Source organism: Buteo buteo, chromosome 9 (genome assembly GCF_964188355.1).
Source record: "Buteo buteo chromosome 9, bButBut1.hap1.1, whole genome shotgun sequence".
In the NCBI taxonomy this organism is placed as follows: Eukaryota; Metazoa; Chordata; class Aves; order Accipitriformes; family Accipitridae; genus Buteo; species Buteo buteo.
In genome coordinates, this window is record NC_134179.1 from 31,191,101 (window position 1) to 31,215,463 (window position 24,363).

Sequence of the window (24,363 nt, forward strand, 5' to 3'; positions counted from 1 at the left end):
CTGGCCTGTACTCACACAGTGAGGACCCTGTGGGCTAAGCTATATATAAAGATGTTGAAGCTGATCAAATACCAAAAACTCAGATGTCACTTCTGCTCTGGAGTGACTTCCATCATTTTGTTAAAAGGCAGATCATTAAGAATCAAATTGCTGGAAAAAAAAGTGAAAAGTCAAAGAGCAAAACAAGCGTTGTTCACCTTTTATTTTTCTTGAAGTTATAAACTGTGCAAATTTTTCTAAATTTATGTGTGTCAAGCCAATATCAGAATACTGTCCTGTGGAGTGCCAGACTAATTCAAATGTAGGACAGAGACTTAACTTGTTCTCTTCCACCCTCTGTAGGTAATGCAGTATAGTGATTTGAATTTGATGTAAATCCCAACCTGCATGTATGTTCAAATGTTTATTGGAAACTCTAAATTGTGACCTTATTGATAAACACTCTGGTTAATAGACCTATTGAAGTGGACGACTTCACAGTGTAGCTGTGACCAGAGTGCTACTGAGTAATTCCAGTAAAATACAAGTCAAGTCAGAAAAATAGGTGCATTAAACAAAAAACATCCTATCTTCATCCTCATTTTCTCATTAGCAACTGCCCATAATATACTGTAATATCTTCTGTTATCTTCCAGAAGAAAATGTTCATATTTTCTAAAGAATAAAGAAGGGGAATTAATGTTTTGCAGAAGTATGTTGTTGAAGTCAAAGATAAATGCTTCAAATTATTAGGCCTCAACTCTTAACTTAAATGAATAAACCATAAAAACAAGATGAGAAAGAATGACTCAGTCTGCTGAAAATTGGGTCCTTGAGAACAAAAGAAAAAGATGCCATAGTGCAATAGGCACTGCTCTTCGAATGAGTCGTTGCATTTATCAAACCAGCAATAACATTCCAGAGCATAAGGAAGATGTAATTTTCATCATATTAGTAATGGGTGTAGTGTAAGTCATGAATACTTTCCCACAAAAGAAATGCAGTAATTTTTTTGAGTCCTTGAAAATTTATTAACTGCATGCAGCTACTGTGTGTCTTTCCTGTTGCTGCTGCTCTGCTATCCTGAGGCATTCACATTCACAAAAAAAGACAGTGGGGAAACTTCAAACAGCCAATCCATTATCATCTTCAGGAGAAGCTATTCCCCATTTCACAGCCAAGTCCTGGAGGAAATAGCAGGGAGCTGATGAATATAGAGGCCTGCTGGTGGGATACACAGATGCTCAGGATGGTGAGTGAACACCAAGGAGGAGGAAGGGGGTGAGAGGGGAAAAAAGTCTTGTTACTGGGAATAAAAGAGAAAAAGGAGTTACTGTGAGGGAAGCAGAGCAAATTTGATTGCTTCTTTTTAATACAGTGAAACTTCATATATTTTCCTTATGAAAAGAAAGAACAAAACCTCATTCTAGTAATGATTCACAGTGCATTAAAAAGAATATCTGATTATGCATCTCCAAGACAGTGAGCAGCTGTGCTCTTGGAATTACTTAAAAAGCTGAAAGGTATATCCAAATGGTCCTCTGTAGACGAGTAATGGTGCTATTTGTATTAAACACAATGTTCTGTTGATATATGCTATTTAATTTTATGTTGAAAGTTTTGTACAGTCATGATGAAGAGCCTAGGCATTTGTCTAGAGAAGGAAGAAAGGACGCTGTAGCAGATGAAAAGGCAATTGTAACAATGTGCACATTAGAGTTCTAAGAATAATTGGTTATTCTGTTGCTGACAAAGTGGAAGTAGAAATCTTAAAATACTTCCCATTGCAGTAAAAAAAAAATAAATTAATAAAATCTTCTTGCCAGAATAGCAATCCCAAAAGATTTTGTTCTGATTGAATTTTTCATCTTGTTTTAGATTAAAATATTCAGTCCATTACTAGCATCAGTGGAGGATGTCCCAGTGGAGATGGTACACCTTGGAGAAGACAGTAAGGCTGAGAGATCACATCAAAAGACAGGTGGGGTAGTCAGTGATGATTTAAGAAAGTGAGGGAGCTTTGAAGAATCAGTGGGGAGTTGGGGGCTAAGGGTATGAAAAGAGTCACTAAGCTGTTTTCAGGGGAATTTCAAGGAGCTGGGTGCAGGTTTTCTTCTCATTGCTGCTTTTGCTTGACAGACTATTATCCTTCCTTGGTACCTGTCTGACCTTATCCCCTATGAGAAGCCCACCAAGCCTTTTTTCAGCATCTGCTGACCAGGGAGCAAAGTGGGGAAAGAGCCAAGGTTGCAGTGGGGCCAAGGGGTGCCCCGGGGCGCAGACACCCTTTCTGGGGAAGAACAGCCTGTGGGAAGGTTCCTGCAGACCTCCAGCCCTTCCTGGGGCAGTGGACCCTGCAAACACTGCTCCTGCGGAGTGTAGGGCTCTGTCCGGGGCTCCCACCGGCCCTGCCAGCCTGCTGCTTGCCCCGGGGCCACTCAGTGCTTCCTGTGGAGCTGCCCCCGTGCCCAGTGACTCCAGCTCTGTTGAATTTTCACCTTTTTTTTTTTTCCTTAAATCTGGGAAATCACTGTCCAAACACTACATTGACCAAAATGCCCGTTTGCAATTTGGCTGTTGAACTTGCTGTTTTGCATTGGTTATTCTGCCTCTGCTGGGTTCTCAATGTAAGGACAGATCAGCTTGGTTTCTAGAGATAACATGCTGACTACTATTTCAGCTAGCAAAACATTCTGTATGTATTTCAACCTGTTTAATGCATCATCTGCATTCATTTAAAGAGCATCAACATTTCTTTATTTAGTCTTGTAAAGCTAGAAAGTATTTTAAACTTTCTGGTTTGCTATTTTCCCCCTCTCAAAGAGGAGCAGCAAAGAAACTCCTAAAGAATTTTACCTTTATATTGACTTTTGCTCCTCTTTCCCATTTGCTGCTTACAATTAGTTTAAGAAGATTAATATAATTTTGCTTTTATGGAATTATTTTTGCTCTGGTTCTCCAGTATTTACACAACTCAGTAAGTAACTTTCCAGTTACTTTTCTTTTGAACAGGAGGGACTATCCATCTTTTATAGCCATAGAAAATGAGAGCCTGCAAGATTAAATATCCCTGGAGAAGTATATGGCAGGTGAAAAGAACACTTAAGTTTCCTGTTTTTCACTGTTATGTTTTATGTACCAGCACTCCAGCTTGCTTAAATTGTGGCGGTTTTTTCTTTTTTTTCCTCCTTATTTTCTGACATGTTAATGCTCTACATTTTCTATGCTATTGAAAATGCAAACACTGTCTTAGGGGTCAAAGTGAAGAGGAAGGGCATAGCTCCACTGACTTTTGAGCTGGGATTTCTCTCCCAGAGATTGTTAGACTTAGGAGTCTTACTGTCCTCTGTGCAGGATGCAATGCTTGCTGCAGTTACTTTTGAACAACAGGTAAGCTAAAAAGGCTCTCTGCTGTGGAGCTGGGAAGACAGGGATGTAAATAAACTTGGGGAGCATTGGTTAAGGTCTGTGATAACGGACATAATTTATTATGTGACTAGGAGGTTGGTAATGTTATTTGTTTATATGTTGTCACAAACTCAGTGTTACAGTCTCAAAACAAACAGTACCTGCCCCAAAGAATTCCCAGCATAAGGGCAGAGGGAGGTTCCTCTAGTTAAATACAACTCATCCTTGAAGGAAAAAAAGATGACCAGATGGATTTTGAGGAGAAACTTGAATTACCATTTAGGAAATGAGTTTACCAAATACAGTTTGGCAGATACTAGTGAATAAAGTAGCTGTGCAGAAAGTGTGAATTCTGCCCTGAAGACTGAGATTTCCATTGGATCATAGAGAATCCAAAAAGTGCTTCTATAACCTATAAATGAGATTGCAGAACTGAATCCAGATTAAAAACTTTTCACTGCATAAGCCAATAATGTACAAGGTGCATCAGCAAATTCTTAGGTCTAAGGCTCTGCGTTGTTGGTGTATTGGATAATCCTTGGTTTTCATGTGTACCACAAAATGCATGGTAAGCACGGTCATGATACTATCTTAAAAAGGGTTTGCACAAAAGTTAATGTTACGAGCATCAGTAGTTTGCTGTTCTTACTTACCCACCTGTCCTGGTTTCAGCTAGGATAGAGTGAACTCTCTTTCTAGTAGCTGGTATAGTGCTGTGTTTTGGATTCAGTATGAGAAGAATGTTGATAACACACTGATGTTTTCAGTTGTTGCTAAGTAGTGGTTTTACTAAGTCCAGGATTTTCCAGCTTCTCATGCCCAGCCAGCAAGAAGGCTGGAGGGGCACAAGAAGTTGGGAGGGGACACAGCCAGGACAGCTGACCCAGACTGGCCAAAGGGGTATTCCATACCATGGGACGTCATGTCCAGTATATAAACTAGGGGGAATTGGCCTGTGGGGGATTGCTACTCAGGAACTAACTGGGCATTGGTTGGCAAGTGGTAAACAATTGCATTGTGCATCACTTGTGTTGTCTATTCCAATCCTTTTATTATTATTGTTGTCATTATTATTGTTATTATAATTATTTTTTTCTTACTTTTTGTCCTATTAAACTGTTCTTATATCAATATACAAGTTTTACTTTTTTTTGCCTGATTCTCTCCACCTTCCCACTGGGTGTGGGGGGAAGTGAGTGAGCAGCCGCGTGGTGCTTAGTTGCTGGCTGGGGTTAAACCATGACACCAGCTGAATACAAGAGTAAAAGCAAAGTTTCTTAAATCCATACAACTCCATTTTTAAGATTTTATATTAAAAAATCAAATTAACTGGTTATTGAATTAAATGGAATGCTTTTTATTCCTTATATTCTTCCTCTGTAAAAGTCTGTGAACTTTAATTAGCTTATGAATTTTTTTCTTTGATTAAAAGTTATCAGGGTGAGAATTTAATTTTGTGAGTGTCATTTCCATTACTAATGAATAATTACTATAGGAATACTTAAGGTCAGAATAATTATGTTTTTAAGAGATGATTTATTGCTTTGATTATATTTTCTTATGCCTAATAAAGAATTTTGTAAGTTGAATTCTAAAACATTTTAATTTCTGTAGCTGAATTTATTGACTAAATTTAAAGTGGTATTTTGTTGGCTACTAATTAAAAAATACCTGCAAGTACTCTTCCACAGCTTAGCTATTTATGACTTCTTTTATTCGTTGCAAAAAAAAGATCATGAACAGAGAGAGAAATAATTTTCTTGATGTCAGATATGAAGCTTATATTGTCCCCAGTAGTTTCATTTTCATGGTAATTTTCAGTAATTTACAGTTTTGAGTCTCTTTGGGGAAAGGCTAATTTATAAATATTCAGATTTGGATGAGTTAAGCAGAGCCAAAATTCTCAAATACTGAGTATTTACTCTCAGGAAAGCCATCCTCTCTCAGATGCCTCAGAATGAAATCACCCAAAATCACCAAGAAAGAATAAAAACTTTGTTTTTTCAGAGTTATGAAGATAAGCATGCATTTACCTAGCAATGCATAAACTTTTAAAGTTTGAGAATTTTTTATCCTGAACAAACAGGAATTTGGTTGGTAGCTGAGACCAAGATCAGTTGCCGTAGTTGGACAGGTGAATGTTGGGAATACTGTAGATGGGAGGCCTCACCCTACTGATTCACAGGAACCTCAAGTTTTCTGTGTCTGTTCTTAAGTCAGGATTTTTTTTTTAGTGGAAATAGCTTTTAGAGGTTTGTAGACCCTAGGTGTATTAATTCTACCATCTCTTCCTTTAGGAGAAAATTAACACAATTGTACACTTGGAAAAAAATCAAGGAATAACTTTCAGGCATGTATGAAGGACTTTTCATGTTACTTCAATTTACTTGCATAAGCTTCCTATATTGTAGCATGATTTGTGTTACATATTTGTGCTGTAAGTGTGAGAATGACATGCAAGTATTATGTTTAGCAAACAGTAATTTGTGCATGTCAATGCTGGGGTTAACACGTGAACCTAGTGGCTGTGCATGAAAACTGGTGTGCAGCTCGCACTACCATTGTTGCAGTGGGTAATTTCTGGTTTAGTATGTACTTACATATAGCACAAATTGTGAGGATGTGAAGTTGAATGCATCCAGAGGAGGGCAACAAAGCTGGTGAAAGGGCTGGAAGGAATGTCCTATGAGGAGCGGTTGGGCACTCTAGGTTTGTCTCATTTGGAGAAGAGGAGGCTGAGGGGAGACCTCATTGCTCTCTGCAGCTTCCTGAGGAGGGGACGTGGAGAGGGAGGTGCTGATCTCTTCTCCCTGGGATCCAGTGATAGGACACGTGGGAATGGTTCAAAGCTGCGCCAGGGGAGGTTTAGACTCGACATTAGGAAGCATTTCTTTACCAAGAGGGTGGTCAAACACTGGAACAGGCTTCCTAGAGAGGCGGTCAGTGCCCCAAGCCTGTCAGTGTTTGAGGCATTTGGACAATGCCCTTTTAATAACATGCTTTAATTTGGTCAGCCCTGAATTGCTCAGGCAGTTGGACTAGATGGTCGTTTTGGGTCCCTTCCAACTGAAGTAGTTTATTCTGTTCTACTAAAGGTAAGCAGAAAGGTGTAATAGCTGGAATTCAGCTAAATGATCATACCTTTTTTTTTTTAGGCTTTAATACAGCAAGGGCTTTGCTTTTACATCCATATGGGTTGTTCAATCGAATTTTTAAGAATGGAATCTTAAGACCTACATGCAAAATTTTATGTACAGAAGCGTGTATGTCCAGACTACATAATATGTCATACCTACCTTCACAAATTACATAAAAGAATATAAAAATGATATTTTTGGCTGCTCATACTCTGATTTGCACTGAAAATCACAATTACTATTCTGTACAGATAGGCTTTTTACCTTTCTCAGGTGACATGCTTCTCTAACTTCCATCTTTTTCTTCTTTGGTGTTACATTTTTCCTTTTCTTCTCTGGAAAGAAGCTTCCAGGGGCAAAAGAAAATACGTCATCTTTTCTTCTTACACTGTTAGAATGTATTGATCCTTCCTGAAAGCCATCACAGGTAACAGTGCTGGATGTGTTGTCTCCTGTTGCTTTCTTACTCCATCCTTATCTTGAATCTATCCTAATAGAATTGTACCAGGTACTTCTGTAGTGATTATTTTACCATATAACAGAGCAAATAATTACAGGTTTTCTTGCAGAATTTACTGTATAAGGAAGTTACTACTACAGCCTGGCCCGGGCTAGATGAATCAACATAATAAGCTTTGTGCACTGCTCTTTTCAGAAATCTTTCTTGGTTTGGCTGTCAACAGTTTTTAATCCAAGAATATTTCATAAATGGTAGATTATGTGGACTGTCTTCACCCTTACTAATGGAATATGGCATAAAGCAGGCCTGGGTTACAAGCTTGAATTCAGTATCACCCTGAAAATCCAGTTAAAAGGAAGCAATTTTGCAAATAAATGCTTGGTGATTGCTGCTATGTGAGTTCACACATCAAAGCTTTCAGTAACACTTCAACATTGCCTCCACTCTTGGGTGTAATTGCATCTTTGGCATTTTCCATTTTATCCTCTCAGGGGCATGCACCCAAGAGAAACGCTGCTGACTCAATTTTAATGCCAGCACAGTGTCTCTCGCTGTAAGGAGCACTGGCTGGTCATTGCAGCAGAGGTGTAGGGGAAGCGAGGGAGAGGAGCTCAAGTTCAGCTGTGTTTGGAGCTTGCTTTGCTTTGCTGCTGACCAAGGAGGCTGACTGCCTCTGTGTCTTCAGACCTGCCCTTTGTAAGGGACCAAAACGCAAAGACCTCAGCACACTGGTGCGTATGCCCAGCATACTGCAGTGCTGCAGGAAAGCTTCAGTCTGTCCCAAACCCACAGCGGTGCAGCCGGTGAGGCCAGGAGCCCTGCCTCTCGGCAGGATCGGCTGGCTAAGGGCCAACGGGATGCACCAGCTCTCCTGCTTATTCCAGACCTACCTTGGCTCACGCTGCACAGAAATGGTGTTTCTGCACTTCATTAAATCTTCACATGATAAGTTACAACTGGAGACAGTTTGAAATTGAGAGTAGCACTGGGCTGACTGAGAGCAAAGTTTATATTGCACTACTTGACCGAGTTCAGATAGATTGTATATGTAATTAAATTTCCAGGTTGTATTTTATTTGGTTTTTTGCAAGTCAGCTAAGCTAAAAGAAAAATGGAATGAAAGTGTAATCACCACGAACAAGGGTGTGTTTGCATATTTTTGTTCCTGAACAAAAATAAATGAAGCATCTACTGCTAATGAAAGCTAAACAACCTCTTACAGCAAATAAAATTAATACATTGGAAAAAGTTGTGCAATTCTGAAAATTTACACTGTGGTAGCAGAAAATGCCAACAAACTAGAAATGGCCAAATCCACTAACAGCTGTTCAAGCATACCATCAGGCACAATTTGCTCTCCTAAAGTGTTTAAGTATGCCTATGAGACATGGTAGTTGTACATGGATCCAGCCTGTGGGATATGGAAAACCTTTAACTGAAAGGTAATTCATCACTTAAAGGTAATCCATCACATAAACTAGAATAATATTCATAGTGATGTTTACATTTGATGATTTTCTAGCCAGTTGCCTTGCAAAGGCAGTCTGATAGTGTGAGCTAATCACTTTTTGAAATAGTTTTTAGAATGTTTTTTAGATCCATTTCTTTAGCTGTAAGTTTTGCTTTTTGGGAAAGGGACAAAGAATCATAGAATTTACCCAAGTGAATCCTACTGGTGTGGAACATGATGTGAAGGACTAGAATCTTAATCTTATAACTGGAGAAGTTATGTATGGAGACAAGAAGGAAAATTCAAAATTTGGAGTGAGGTTGCAAAACTGATCCCTTCCAAAGGACAGATAGATCCATGAACAGCCTACTGTTTCCCAAACCTGTTTATCACAAACCTAATGTGAAAGGGAGATTTCTCAGAAAAAAAACCCACAACCTGGCACACACCTCTCCTGTTTGTTCATTTTTTTGGTTTTGCTGTTTATGTTGAAATCATGAAGCTGGTTAAGACTGGGCATAATGGTCGGATCTCGGTACAGTGAGGCTGGAGAGAATACTGACCGAACAGAAAAGCACAATGGGAGACGCTTTGCCTGAATAATGCATGGGCTGAATTCTCATGAAAATTAATAGGAATTTTTAATCCAAACCTCTGAACTGTCATTTTAAAAATATCTCAATATGTGCTTCTACAGACCTTTTGTAGCCAATAAAAGCCAACCTTTACTACCTGCTGGTAACTGGTGGCGGGTCTGAGGTTGGTTATACCTGGTGAATAGAGGGCTGCAGGGAGACCTTACAGCAGCCTTCCAGTACCCAAAGGGGGCCTACAGGAAAGATGCAGAGGGACTTTTTACAACGGTGTGTAGTGATAGGATGAGGGGTGATGGCTTTAAACTGAAAGAGGGTAGATTTAGATTAGGTGTAAGGAAAGAGTCCTTCACTGTGAGGGTAGTGAGGTGGTGGAACAGGCTGCCCAGAGAGGCTGTGGATGCCCCATCCCTGGCAGTGTTCAGGGCCAGGCTGGATGGGGCTTTGAGCAACCTGGTCTAGTGGAAGGTGTCCCTGCCCATGGCAGGGGGGTTGGAACCATATGATCTTTAAGGTCCCTTCCAACCAAAACCAGTCTATGATTCTATGCCTACACTGCAGGTCAATCACAGTATTTTAAAAGTGAAGCACAGGTCTTGGAAGAATACACTGATCTGCATTCAACACAGCAGGGTACATTTTTAGCAAGCTAACTGTCCCTGTTCAGGCATATGACAAAAACGCTGAGCCACTTTTGCCATGTGGTGCCATTCAGCAGGAGTTAAAATATAGCTTTTGAGAATGTCAACAGTTGTTTAAAGACTATTTGTTATTTTGCAGAACTATGATTATGTGAAGTTACATAAACCCTAGTTCTCGAAGATACGCACCCTCAGCTGGGTAACAGTTTCTGAAGTGTCTGTGTCCCAGCAGCTTTTAGCAGGGCTCTTGCTCTTAAATCATCCATGTGTTTTTGAAAATATGACCATATGGTGCCTAAATATAACTGTAGGAGTTTAAATTTAGCTGTCTGTTTTTTAAATGTTTGCCGTCACTCTTTTAAGTCTTTGCTGAGACTGTTTTCTCTTTTAGCTTGAAAGTGTAGACCCCTAGGATGAGCAGGTTCATCCCCCAGACACCCTCCCAGATTCACAGGGATAAATGTGCGTTTGTTTGTACTCGGTAGTTTCTGTCAAATAAGTTGAGATCATTGCATACTTTTTCAAAGTCTGTTTAAATGCTTTGTTGTGAATTAATCGGTATCTACTCTCCAAGCTCTTACATATATGTATATCCTTAGTGGCTATTCCAGTCATTTAAAAAGCCAGGGACTATGTTGCTGTTAGCCTGCTATGCAGAAACAGCATAGGGTTGGAGGATGGGAAGGACCTCTGGGTCAGTAGCTCCAGGCACCTGCCAACACCTCCTACCTGCCCCCCTAGAAAATTTTTAAGCTATATCTTAGAGGCTGGATAGGTTTTCTTGTCCTTATTACTTCTATTGGGAAGCTGTTGCAAAAAGCTGTGTTTGACAAGTTATCCTTTTGATTGCTGTTATAAAATTATTTATGGCAAGTTGTTCAGTTGCCAATGTAGTAAATACACATTTGCAGTTGTATTGATAGCTATTTCAAACCGCTTTTCCCTGTCTTGTTTGTACCTGGACATATTTACAGAGTAACAAAATGTCTTTGTTTTACTAGACTGAATAAGGTTCTCCTCCAGTTATCCTATAGCTCATTTGTGGGCCCATTCTTGGGATGCATAAGCTATGGTTTATGGCTTATACTTATGGCTGTAGAGGGCTTAGGACCAAAACTGTCTGGCCAGCTGTGATGCTGCCTAACTGTTGGGCTATCATGGGAAGATGAGAAGCAGCCACTGCTTTTCTAAAGAGAGAAAGGGACCAGTTGTTTGAACAAAAAACATATTGGTGTATAAAAGGATGGTTTTGAATACTGATTTCTCATAGACATCTGGGCATAGACAGCTAAATGGGCAGGAGATCACGAGGGTGAATTTCAGGCGCATGCATTCTACCATTCATCATTTTCTATTGACTAATAGAGGCATCCCACAATTTAGCTGGCTGGATCTCAGAATCACATACAGCTCCCTACCTTTTGATGTACAGAGAGTTCAAGCATGTAATGCAGCCTTGTGAATTTGGTTTATGGAGTTGGGTATCTACTTTTGTCATTGTATTAATATTGAAATGCCTGAATTCCTGTTTGGATATCACCCTTTTTGGAGGGGGGGCCATGCTAGGTTATTTAATCCATCTTTGGTGAAGGCTAGTCCCACACGGTTCTTATTCTCTTTTTATTTGTATCTGAAGAACCTTTTGATATTTTTTTTCCTCTTCTCTTACTGCTTTTCCATTTCTCATCTACTTGGCATAATTGGTGATCAACAGTGTTTATTATGTTTAAAGATTTCTATTACTCTTCTATTTCCCAGAACATTTCCTCAGGGGACAATCCATTTAGTCCAGTCTGTAGCCTTGCTTACAGACTGAAAGTGGAAAATGATAAATTAATTTGAACAGAGGCAAGGAGGTTAGCTTTTGAATTTTATTATTTGATCATATACCCCTGTACAAATTGTTTTGTTTTATGAGAAAATTCTCTCTCTCTCTCAACTGGTGATACTGATATTTGGGAAATAGGGGGAGTCATGAGACTAATGACTACCCAAAAACTAGCTGAGAATTTGCAAATGCAAAGGACTATACAAAATTACCAAATGTTATCTCTGTGGGATAATTATGGCTAAAATTTAGTTTGCTTGCAACAGAATTTGTTCGTATACTTGTTGGCATTTTTTCTTAGTGTTCTGTGCCTTGCTTATGATGAAATATTTGAGATTTGTGTGGTTAATCCTGTTTAGAAAAACCCAGACTAATTTCTACCATGGTAGAAAGCACTGCAGCAGTCTCCTGGAAGGCTGCCCCTCCTAATTATGCAATGCTTATAATTCTGTGATTGAACAAATATCAGTTACAACATAAAGCAGTTTGTTCTAGAACTTTTGAAGTTTCTCTTTCTTCTATAATGTCTGGTTTAGTACTTTGGATTGAAATGATATTAAGAAGAAAAGGCTTATGTGGAAAACACATCCTAGAGCACATGAAAAGGCTTGAAACAATCTATCATGACAGAGTTACAGGCTTTATGCATTCATGGGTCAAAACAGAATTACCCTGGATTTACACCATGGCAGTTCAGTGCAGGATCCATCTCATGACTGCTTTGAGACCAAGTACAAATTTGTGTACCGTTCTCAAGGCATTGCATTAGAGGAGAGGTTGATTGGATGGCAATGAGACAATCGTATGGAAAGATGAGAAAACTTGATTGCTGTTTGTTGCTGGTTGTAACGTTTAGTTGTCTATCAGTTGTTTCGAAGTAATAAAAATAACAAACCGTTATCATAAAAATGGACCTCATTGGGTCAGTACTGCCAATGGAAATGAATGATTTTGTACCAGCAAACTTCAGCAAACCCTGAAATGGACCATAACAGGACAATTGATCTGTAAGTGGAAAAAATTTAATTTACTTGCACTAAGACCACAGATTTCCTATTTGGTGTGTGGAGTTTCAGTAGCTGCTGTTCAACAACACTTTGCAATGGTAAAGTGTTTCCTTTCCTACAGCGATCTGAAAAGTCATCGTGCATGACCCATGTTCGAGCTGAGAGGCCTCACTCGAACCCAGAGAAGACTCAGTGAATCAAACCTGAACGAGAGTGTCTTGGTCCAGCCCTACCCCTGCAGACAGCATAATTCACAGGCATGTTTCTGCAGGGAAATGAGATGGCTTTTACTGGTTTGTCTGGTTCTTTTCACTGAGATAACCAGAAAAGTCCTTGGATGAGACTGTTTATGGCACATGAACGTAATGATGCTGTTTCCAGACTGGCGCCAGTGTCCCTACATGGCACTGCGTTGTGCTGTGGTGGATGTATTAGCTCAGTCCATTTCTTGCTCTGTGTTCTCCATTGGTGCTGATCTTTGTGACACGGTTTGGGTACTCTTTACATTCATTCCTTTTATTTTTCTGCCATCTGCAAACAGCAGTAAAAGGAAGAAGAAAACAAAAATGGCATTATAATTTAGGCCATATAAAACCTGCAAATTAAATATTTCCTAGAAAAGTAGGAATATGAGATAAACTAGGTTCAGTGTAGAGTCTGTACACTGTACTGGAGGCTGAGACCACTCATGCTTAAGATTATTTCAATACAATGAATGTAAGCACCAAAGTACTACAATATAAATATAATTCTTTGTCTCAGATGCATTGTATTTAGAAATATTTGCCATTGATGGGAGAAATCGCTTGCTCCTGACATTGTTTTCACTGTACCAGGGATAATGTAGCTATTTATTGAGACAGTGCAGTGGTTAAAAAAAAAATTAGGATCTGTTCCATCATTGCCTAGTCCTCTTTTGAGCTGCTGCCTCTGACTGAAATACAGGGATTATGTTTGTACTTGTAAAGACAGGCATGTTAAATGTGAAACATTTGTTTCTGGCTGCTCCCATGTTTTGATGAAATCCTCTTGACCACTGGACTTTGCAAAGAATTGAACGCTGACACCTTCACTGGCTTTGGTTCAGAAAGTGCTTGCCTCAAGTGTCAGGAAATCAGATCTAGAGACCAGTTTGAACATTGAATGAAAAATGTTTTGTAAAGTTCATTTATTCTGGAAATGAGTGCACTGGAAATAAATTATGAATGAAAAATCAGTGCAAATATAATTAATAGATTATTATCTTACTACTATAAAACAGTGACATATTTTAAAAAAGAATATAAACTAAATTATACAACTATAGATTTGACAAATCCATTGTTGAATTGTGTTGTATGGTTGGGAAAGCCAAATATGTCCTTGGAGAGTGGGGATTAAAAAGACACTTTGGAGCAGACAATGGAGCATTAAATGAGCAATGCACCTAGAATGACAGTAGCAGTCCAGAGGGAGTGGTCAGTGGTCATTTGGAGAGACAGATCTCAGAAAAAGCAGCCAAAAATCTTGAGGTAAAAAATTCTGGATTTCAACTATGTGCTATGAAAAAAATTTTCCTTTTGAATTACTTAAGGTTACTGCCTATTAATTTTATTGGATGCCCTTTCTGCCCTGTGGCATGAAAAACAGTGAATAACCGTGTTTTGTTTATGCTTCATCCCCATGTAATTAATGTTTTTATAGCCTTCTGTCATTCCCCTCACCAGTTTTCTCCCTTCTGTAGTCTGTAGAAGCTGCTTGAATCTCTACTCATCTTAGCAGTATCTCTGGGTTTTTTGAGATGCAGAAAACAATATGTCATAATTTATACAATGGCAAAATGCAGTTTTCCCATTTCTTCCATAATCAATTCTAGCATTTTGTTTGCCTAGTGGCACTTTGCACAACACTGACACTTTCAGAGAACAGCCTGCATCCTGAGGGATTTCTTTCTGTGTGTAACAGCTAATTTGGAGCTCACCACAGCTTAGATTTACAGAACATTGGTTTTCTATAGTTGTGTTTCTTTCATTTATTGATGATGAATTTATTCTGTCATTGCAATGCTCATATCAGAAGATCCTCTGATGAATCTTCGCAGTCAGCTTTCATTTTCTCTACTCTGGATAGGTTTGGTATCATTGATAAGCTTTGCTACCTCACTATTCACTTCTAAATCATCTTTGAATGTGTTGAATGGTACCAACGCTGACACAGAGCTCTTGTGGGACGTGGCCATTGGCTTTCCTCCAGTGTGGAAACTGCCTGCTTACGTGCCTATTTTTGGACGCCTTTCAGCAGAGGTGCAACCCCGCAGCAGTGCCTGCATGGAGTCAGCCCGCTGCTGGCAGAAACCAGCACAGCAGATGTGGCTTGAGGACGCAGGCAAAGATGTAAGTGGTTAATACTTAAAAAAAAATACACTATTATTATATTAGACAATTGGTCATGGTTATTTTGCAGGAAAAACATTAAGGAAATGGTAGTGTGGGCGTGGGAAAGGAGCATGGGGAAAGGTAGCAGTGGTACGGGGAAACCTGTTAGCATCTGTGGAAGATTTCAGCGGAGGTCGGTCTAGCTGAGCCCCTGAGCTTCCTTCCAGCCTGAATTATCCTATGACCGTGGAAATGTAGCAGTGATCTCTGTTGTCCAGCTTTGCCACTTAATCCAGATGCTTCTTCCTTATGAGATACTGGCATGAAACAATGCATCCAGTAGCAGAAAGCCCCATGGTGTAGAGGAGAGGAAAACAGTATCTTCAGAATTAAAATCCTGGAGATCACCTTTTACTTGGCTAAGAAATTCTAAATGTCTCCATGTTGTGGTATTGCTGCAAGCTCTTTGCTTGCTTCCTGAGTCCAAGATCAATTTCTAATCTTTAACTCTTAACGTTAATGGTCACTTTGTTTTATGTGTTAGTTAGGTGATCTGACCTTTTCAAACTGGTTGGTCTTTTAATCAAAATTGTATTCATCTCCCCATGTTCAGCATTTCCACTTTTAATCTTTGCTGCCTCTGGAGCCTGGTATGCTCTTTGTTATGTGTTTGAGAGCACAAAATACTTGACATGGGTTCAGTAGTGCTCTGGTGGAAATCAGTCATTTTAAAAATCACCTCTTAGCATAACTTAATTTCATGCTCCTTTAACTCCCTACTGTCAAACCTGCTTAATACCTGTACTTTAATTTTGCTCACATTTTCCTTCTAAATACATTTCTGCCAAATGTACTCTTGCCATTAAATCGATATTGCTTCTGAGAAGCAGTAAGAAAGATTTGCTTCCTGAAAGGGGTTATTATTTCCACATAGTTTGGATACATTAACATATATAGCCAATTAATATAAATTTCAAAGAACCAGGAAATATAAATTTCACTGAAACTTGCATGGACTTTTTTTTAAATTATTTTAAAGTTTTTTTTATTGTTTTACCCTGGCCACTGGGTATTTTGGACCTGATGCTTATGGGAACTTTGGAATAGTTAGATTTGTCCAGATAAAGGCTTATCTAGCTCCATATGTTGTCTTAGTGGCCCACAGCATGTTTTCAGGGAGGAGGAAAAGACTAGGGCAAACATTTCACTAGGTTTCCCAAGCATAAACTTTCAGTTTCAAGAGACCTGCAGTTTAAAGGTTTGTTTTCTTTTCTGTTTTGTTTTGAGTTTTTTGTGGGGGAGTGGTGGTTTGGGTTTTTTGTGGTTTTTTTTTGTTGTTGTTGTTTTGCTAGAGCTGGTATATATACCTTTATTTGTCCCTACATTTTTCTGTATTCTGTGATACCCTCATCACTTTTAAGCCGTACGCTTTTTGGCATCTGTGCAACCTGTGGCAATGTGTTACAGAATTTACCATCCCATGGTGTAAAAACGCTTTCATTTTGATTGTTTTCAACTGCTTCTTGATCATTGAAGTGGTCTCTAATTCCTGTCCTTGGATGTTGAACAGTCATTTTCTATTTACTTTCTCCAATCTGTGATTTCATGAGCTCTTGCCACAGATTTCTTTCCCTCCTGTTTTCAGTGACTTAGGATTGCTGTGAGTTCATTGTCTTTAATGGGAAAAAGTAATAATTTACATTGGAAGGATGCAGAGGAGTGGCACACTTCAGGTGTAACTTGTACCTTTCCGATATCATAACAGCCAGGTCAGCTCAAACAATGAGTTACATTCTGCTATTTACAGACTTGCGTCTGTGGTGGGCTATGAGAAATAGCGCAGTGGGCATTGCTTTTGTAATCTGTGTGTCGATGAATACGATTTCATTTAGCAAGTTAATAGTGACATTAGATAAACAATTCCAAGAAACAATGGTTAGTCATTTCCGAGATGTCTGCTGGAATTTGTTTTGAAACTTTACAGAAATTTTTAAATATATTGAGTGATTGCACAAGAGTTGTCTATGTGAATGCATTTTGGTAGAAAAATATTATGTAAATAGCACTATGACTGTGTACATGCACTTTTGAATTTAATGGATTGAATGTGTGCTTTAGTAGGTACAGGGTCACCCTGCAGAAAATGCGCTTTTGAACTTTTAGTTTATAAAATATGGCTAAAATTGGTCTGATTACAAGTGATAAGAATTTACTTGAGTAAAATGGGCTTCATTCACTGCTTTAATTAGCAAAAAGTGTTTTGTTGTGAGTGTGGCAATTTTGATATCAGCTTTCATTTGGGATAACAGCACCAAAGTTGGGATAACACAAAACAGCCAACTTGCATCCATCCAGACCGATACACCACAGATTATCTGCAGTACACCACCTCCTACTGAAAAGTGGAATGGAAATGTCCTAATTTACTGCTGGCTTCATACAGCAATCTTGTAGCTGAGTAAAACAATAACAATTTAAGGATACATCAAGGTAAAAAAATCTTTATAGCCTCATCTTTCCAACAGCTGTGCCTCAGGCCAGGTATATGTCCCCCCAGGAAAGAAAGTGCTGGCAAGCTTCTGCAGTGCCACTGTGTTTCTCATTTGTTAACTTTCCCTCAAAGATTCAAAGTCCTGCAGCTTTTTTGAGCTTTTTCTTTCACACAGATTTTTCAGTCTTCCCATACACTGCAACTTATGTAACCAATCCTAATTAACCAGCACAACCTGAATTTCAAATACCAAATTGTGACTGTCTGTCCTAAAAGTATTTGTGAGATACCTTGCTGCAGAAGGGTAAACCCAGTTGTGAAATGCTGTTTGCTGCAGCAATGCTGGATGCAGTTTTTCAACCAAGTTTTAAAATCAGAGAAGAGCCCTGCACTATCACAAGAAACAAAAATAACCTGGAAGAAAATGTTGTATGCCCAGGTAGTGCCCATGAACCGATGAGAGGCAACATTAATATATGGCTTGCTGTGAGTTATTAATTTAGTTTTACTACCAAAAAAGAAAATCAGAGGTAGTCTATAAAATTCCACACTGGCAAGGAGAAGGGACAGCAAAAGCATAAATTTAATCACCAGCTAAGTATTTGTTCAATACCTGTCAAACCAACTGATTTGGCCTGTTTTAATTAGGCACCGAGGGAGTAAGGTTAAATCATTAGCTGTTTTTGGTTCATCACAGAGTTGTCTGAAAATTGGTTTAAAGTCGATGTGCTCTGCAGATAGCGCAAAAGTGTTCCACACATTTTTATGAGATGTTATTACTTGCATTCTGAAATTCAAGATAATATTTCATATTTATTGCAACAAATGTTGCCACAGTGAAGCAGTTATTGAAACTGTAATTGACGATACAGTTCAGAAGTATTTAAAATTGTTTACATTAACAGATGTTCATGCATATGCTGTTTATTTTAATAAAGAGAAAAAGAGTATAACAGTTCTAGTGCTTTTATTATATTAATTTCCTAGGTAGTGAATCTGAAGTGGTTATAGATACACACAGACAAATGTAGAGATGGTAAATGAGCCATCAGTCCGTGCTTCATTCATTTGTAGGTACAACCCCTGGAATTTCCTTCCAAGACTGCCTGTTTCTCTCTGGCTTTAAACAGAGTCTATGGTGAGTGACTTGGGTGTCGAATATGTCCCAGTAGGTATCCGCAGCAGGCGATCCCTAGCATCTGTTCGGTGTATGCCATCAATGTCTCTCCTCTGTGGAGACTATTATCTTTGAAAGTTAAAGCTGCCTAACTCCTGTGGTTGTTTTCCCAGTAAGTTCAACTAACGCTTTGTTCTGCACCCCAGAGGGAGCTGTGATTTCCCCTCAAGGATATTTTTCATTCTCCCTGTCCAAACTAACAATTTCTCAATTCTTCACATTTAATTTGGATTTTTTTTTTAAGAGATCTATACATGGTCAGTGAGCTATCTGATCTCGGGGCTATCCCATCAGTTATGGGTTTCATGATTAGCAAATAATGTTTTGTCTAGCTCTTTCTGGATACAGCTGTAGAGGGATTTTAACTCTAACAATTGAGGCATGGCTCTATAATGATAGATAGGAATGATAGATTTGTTCCTTAGGAACAAATACCTAAATTCTTGAATTACATCAAATACAGAGTGTTTTCATTTTAATTTTTTTATTTGTATTGAGAGTCCTACTTTGCTGTCTTTTACAGCTGGTTCAAACACTTGTTGCTCTTGCAGCATAAATTAATTTTATTAATTTAATTAATTTGCTTTGCATATATATGTCCAGGCTAGTAGTTCTCATAATCTATTTGGTGTATCTTCTGAATCCTTGACAGAAGCTGCAGTAGTGCTAGTAGATTAGTGCTGCCTGAAAATTTCTGGTTTTCTTCTAGTAAGATATGGTATGTGTTGAACACAGCACTTCTGGAGTTTTGTTGGGTGAGCTCCCTAGAACATCAGTCTTTTCCAAATACTTGCAGCTTCTGCTGCAGAGCACTGTGACTTTTGTCTTTTTCTTCCTCTTTTTTTCCTGATTAGATCTAACAACACTTTGCAGTTGGCCATTTTAGTAGCTCATTCAGTGAAAATCTATTGCTTCCACTGGAACTTTAAAGACATAGGCAAGCATGTAGAAAAATTGATTGTAGTGGTGTTAATCTTTCTTTAAAGGGGATTAATCACACTCTGAATGCCTGGTCATACTGCCCTCTCAGCCTGTCATCCACAGGTTTTTAATATCTAGAAAGCAACATGTCTTTGTGTGACTTGTAAAGATTAAGGTCTCTAAGGATTGTAATAAGTGGGAATATCTTAATTATATCAACTATTGTAAGGACTGGCATTTCAAAGCCACTTCTGTTTAACATGTTACGTAATGTTACCAGAAACTGTAAGTATAGGTATCCCTTGATTTTTTTTTTCTTTTTTCTGTCCAGTCAGCTATCTCCATAATGACCTGCATTATGGGTGCTGACATTACCTGAGCTGATGCGCCGTCCTTCTTGGCTCCCTGCACGCAGGCCACAGAAGTGGCTGACAGGTTCAGGACGTACCTACCAAGTCAGTGCAGTGACCAACCTCCCCAAAAGGCCAGCCACCAGTTTCTCATGAACTAACATCAAAAGATCCTCTCAGAATGGTTTGGTTGCTGTGTTTCTCATCATTTATCACATCTCCCTGCACCTTGTTCACACTCTTCCCCATTTCACACCAGAATGATTTTCATGCTAATCGAGGCCTGGGTACCAACTTCTTTTAGGTGGGGGGAAAAAAAAAGAAAAAAAAAAAAGAGACAGTTGGAATGCTTTTTTCTGAGATGATTGAGACCATCCCACTCAAGAGTGAAATGACCTTGGTCTACAGCTGCTTACTTCATTTTTCTAGCCTAAACCTTGTCTCTGTTGCGCTTCTCAGCCCATCATCAGGGCCTCCCCTTCCTGCTTTTCAGCAAGCCTTACAGTCTGGTCTCTTTGAATTGCCTGCATGTTACCTTCTAAGTTTTTTACTCTATGATTTGACTTACAAATAAGTCTTTACTCACTAAGCAGGTGTGTCTGTCCTGCTTCTTATTCCCACTGTACAATCAATTTGGGTTTGGCTGTTTCCAACAAGTTGAGACTGTCCCTTGTGAGCAGGGTTTAAGTGGTAAGTGGTCTGCTAGAGCCAGCAATACTTCTTACAGCTCTTCTCTCACTTTCATACTTCCCACAACTTTACCCTGAAATGCTGTCATACCTGTATATTTACCTATGCTTTTTTGTTGAAGGCTGTCTTTTGTGGTCATCCTTTCTTAGTTTTACCCTCTGTCTTTGATCCCTAATGTGAGCTATTAGTCAAGAGCTCTCCACTGCAAAGCTTTCCCCAGAGCATCAGGGCAGGGATAACAGAAATGTCCCTTTCTGGGGCCTTTTTTTTTTAAAAAAAAAAAAAAAAAGCCTCACCAAAGGCAAAACAGTGTTGCTCTTTCAAGTCAGAAGTCTTTAACCCCTAATGGAGGTAGTCACATTGCTGCCATAACTAATTATACCCAGGCACAGGGCTACTAGGGAGACAATAGCTCACTGAGGAGTATACCGATTGGAGTGAGTACAAGTATTAGCTGGCTCCAGCTATTTACAGCTGGAAATGGGCTTGAAAACACCCAGTGGGAAAGATTTGTTTTTCCATGATGGAGGTAGTGTCTGTAGGTATGGTACCATCTGGATATTACTGTCTGATATTTACAGAATATGTGCTACTGCTGATTAATAAAAAATCAGTCTCCTGCTTTCAGTCAATGAAGAATTACCTAATGATTTATATTAATGGTGTCTCCTTACTTGGAAGCTGAACAAGGCACAGGAAGAAATATTTAAAATTCCAATGTTTTAGATATTTGAAAGACATCAGCATGTAAATACAGCTACTCAAGTCAATCTCCAACTGATTAAATATTGTTGGCATCTCTAGGTGGCAGTCCTGTGTTCATAATACTACTTTTCTATGAGATACAAATGCCTCCTTTTTCTATATATCTAAGGCAGTAGAGGTGCTAACCAGACGACTGAGGCTGTTTCCCACAACTGCCTCCTTTGCAGAAGGAGCAGATGTAATGGGTGGTGGCGTCAGGTGTCTTGCTTGAAAGAGCGCTGTCCCCAACCTGCTGGTCCGGGTGACCCTGTGGGAGGGATGGCTCTTGCTCATCTTCCCCACAGCACCCTGTCTGTGAACGGCAGTTTTGCTCAAAGCTTGCCTTCTAACGCTGTGGTATATTCATTGTCAAAGTGCATGCTCTTGTGGGTAAAGGTTATCTGTATATTAACAGCCTCTTTGAGGTAAATGTTCATGGGAGGTGAACATTAAAAACAAAGAAACATTTTTTATTTTAGTTTTAAAGCTTTTTATATAGCTGTTCTCCTTATTTAGTAATAGTACCTGTATGCTAGCCAGGAACTATGAAACAATCTGCAGTTTCGTTCAAATAAATATCAAGTATTCATCAGCAATCTTTCTTGTGGTCCTGCATGAACTGAGTTGGAATAAGCTAAGCATTTAGTTTTGCACAATTCTATTTACATTCCACTTGTCGTTTTGAATTTTCTACCAAACAAAACCCCCATTTTTGAAACTATGATGCAGGTCTGCATGTTATGCATATGGTCACTTGCACTTGCAGACTACTGAGGTTTTAAATTATAATTCCTTCTTGAGAAGGGGGAAAGAAAATTAAATGAAGAGAAGATAATACGATATATTTGAGACTCTTTGCTGGTTCACTACCTCCAAAATCCCTTTGAATATTTTGTAGAGAAGAACAACTACAGTATATAGGCATTATTTCTTTTTCAGTGGAAATATGCTACATTTGTCTTTTTTTGTTAGAAAATGTAAAACAAAATTTCTGGGAATGTAAGTCTTAAAATATGTGGTACATCTTTCATAGATACAAAACATAGGCAGTTCTCATGTTTTCTGCATCTGAAGAAAGGTAGTAAAGTTCACAGCATCCTCTGCAGCCTCAAAGGACAACCATTCTGTGTGCAATGGAATTCAGATATTGTTGTCATGATAACTGTAATAGTATTGTTGATGGGAACTTAACGAGAGCCAGGACCAAAGCAGAGTTTTAGCTCCGAGAGATATTTTGGCAGGAATTTTAATAAAGTAAGTAAAGCAACTAAGTCTCCAGACATATTCTCTGCTTTATCCCTACAACTTGTGATTTATCTCCCCCTCCCCTCACTCTCATAGTAAAGCTCTAGAATTCTTCTTTGCTTCTTGCCAGAATTGAAGGTCATTTTTACTGAATTTGTGTTCATTGTTAGGAGAGGAAAGACTGTGAGAGGTGAATTGTGGGCAAGATCTAGGAAGAAAACCCAAAAGCATCTTGGCACTAGCTTTTATAAACAACTTTTTTTAGCCAAAGCTTATTTGCTTTCTCTTCCCCACTATCTCTCTGTGCCAAGGGGGCAAGAAAGTTTTTATATAAAGATACAATTATGCCATTTCTGTGCTATTCAGGGGTCTCTCTGCATCAGATGAAAAGTCAAGGTGGCTTCACAAAGCCTCTGGGTCTCTTGGGTCTTTGCAGAAGGGAAGATTTCCAAATCTTTAATCTTGCTCCATGTTGGTGGGCCAAACACAGCAGAGTTTAAAGGGATTCATCAACAGTGATGCAGCCAAAGCAATGGAAAAATATACTGCAGAAGAGACATAGCGATACAGTTTAGGGGAGTAGCTTCTCTATTTTTAATAAATACTTTTTCATTCCTACTCCCACTAACATTTATGGGCACACAGGTAAGTAATAACAAAATAAAATCCTGAAATGTTTTCCCCAGGACTAGCTACTGAGAAGTCCAGTTCTTGCTTGCAGTCACTTTCTGCTCAATGGTATAACTCATTACTTCTTAGGATCCTTCAGACAGGAAGCAGTCCTTTAAAAGCACTGAGGAAATTTATGATGAGTTAAATATATAGGGTTATTTTTTCACATTACTCAAAATTCTGCATATGATCTGCTTTGTAGCATCTGTCATAGACAGCAGTGTTTGAATAGTGCAATCAATGAAACCCCAAAATAAATAGTTGAAATAATCAACCCCAGAAATAACAAAAAACTTAATCTGCAGCATCTGTAGGATTTATTTGCTGACCACAGTTCTTGGACTGGCATAATTTCAGGAAGACAAAAGGCAGCTCTTATGACATTTTCAAAGTGTTTGTTAAATAATAAATCCAAAATACAGCCTGCCAGATTTCTAGTCTTGACAATGGTTCAATAATAGTATTGTAACATGAATGCCAAAACAGAAGTATGCCGAACATGCCCATCAGCTTACCACTCTGGTAGGGTGGTGCCTATTTCTGTTAATGAATATTTAGATTTTCCTGAAAAACAAAGTTGGCATATAAAGCTTCTGAGGTTTCAGTAGCTTGTGAATGGTGAGGAATTCTGTTCTTCACTGTTTTCAGAGGCTCGGGCACAAAATTCTTTCAGAGTTTTCCACAATACCAAATGCACATATGTCCACGGCAGTGATCTACATCAGTTTCCTACACTTTCAGCTTCCAGCTGACACTCATTATTTCTTCTTCCTTCCCAGTTTGTCAGTTCTCCTTCCTGCCTTGATTATATTCTGGGATGGGAGGACTAGGTCAGCAGTGAAATTAAATAGCTAGTTTGGGAAGTTATATAGTCACTGTGCTCTATTTCTTTTTCTGAGAACAATTAACTCTTAGTACTCCATGGAGGAAACAATATCCTATTGGCTTCTGCAGGAATGGCAAGGACACAGCCGTTACTGAGCTGTGACTTCCAGCTGGGGGCTGCCCAGTTGGAAAGCAGCTTTGCAGAAAAGGACCTCGGAGTCGAACATGAGCCATGTGGCAAAGAAGGCTAATGGTATCCTGGGCTGCATTAAGAGAGTTGCCAGCAGGTCGAGGAAGGTGATCCTTCCCCTCTGCTCAGTACTGGTGAGACCACCACACATGGAGTGCTGTGTCCAGTTCTGGGCTCCACAGTATGAGAGACCTGGACATA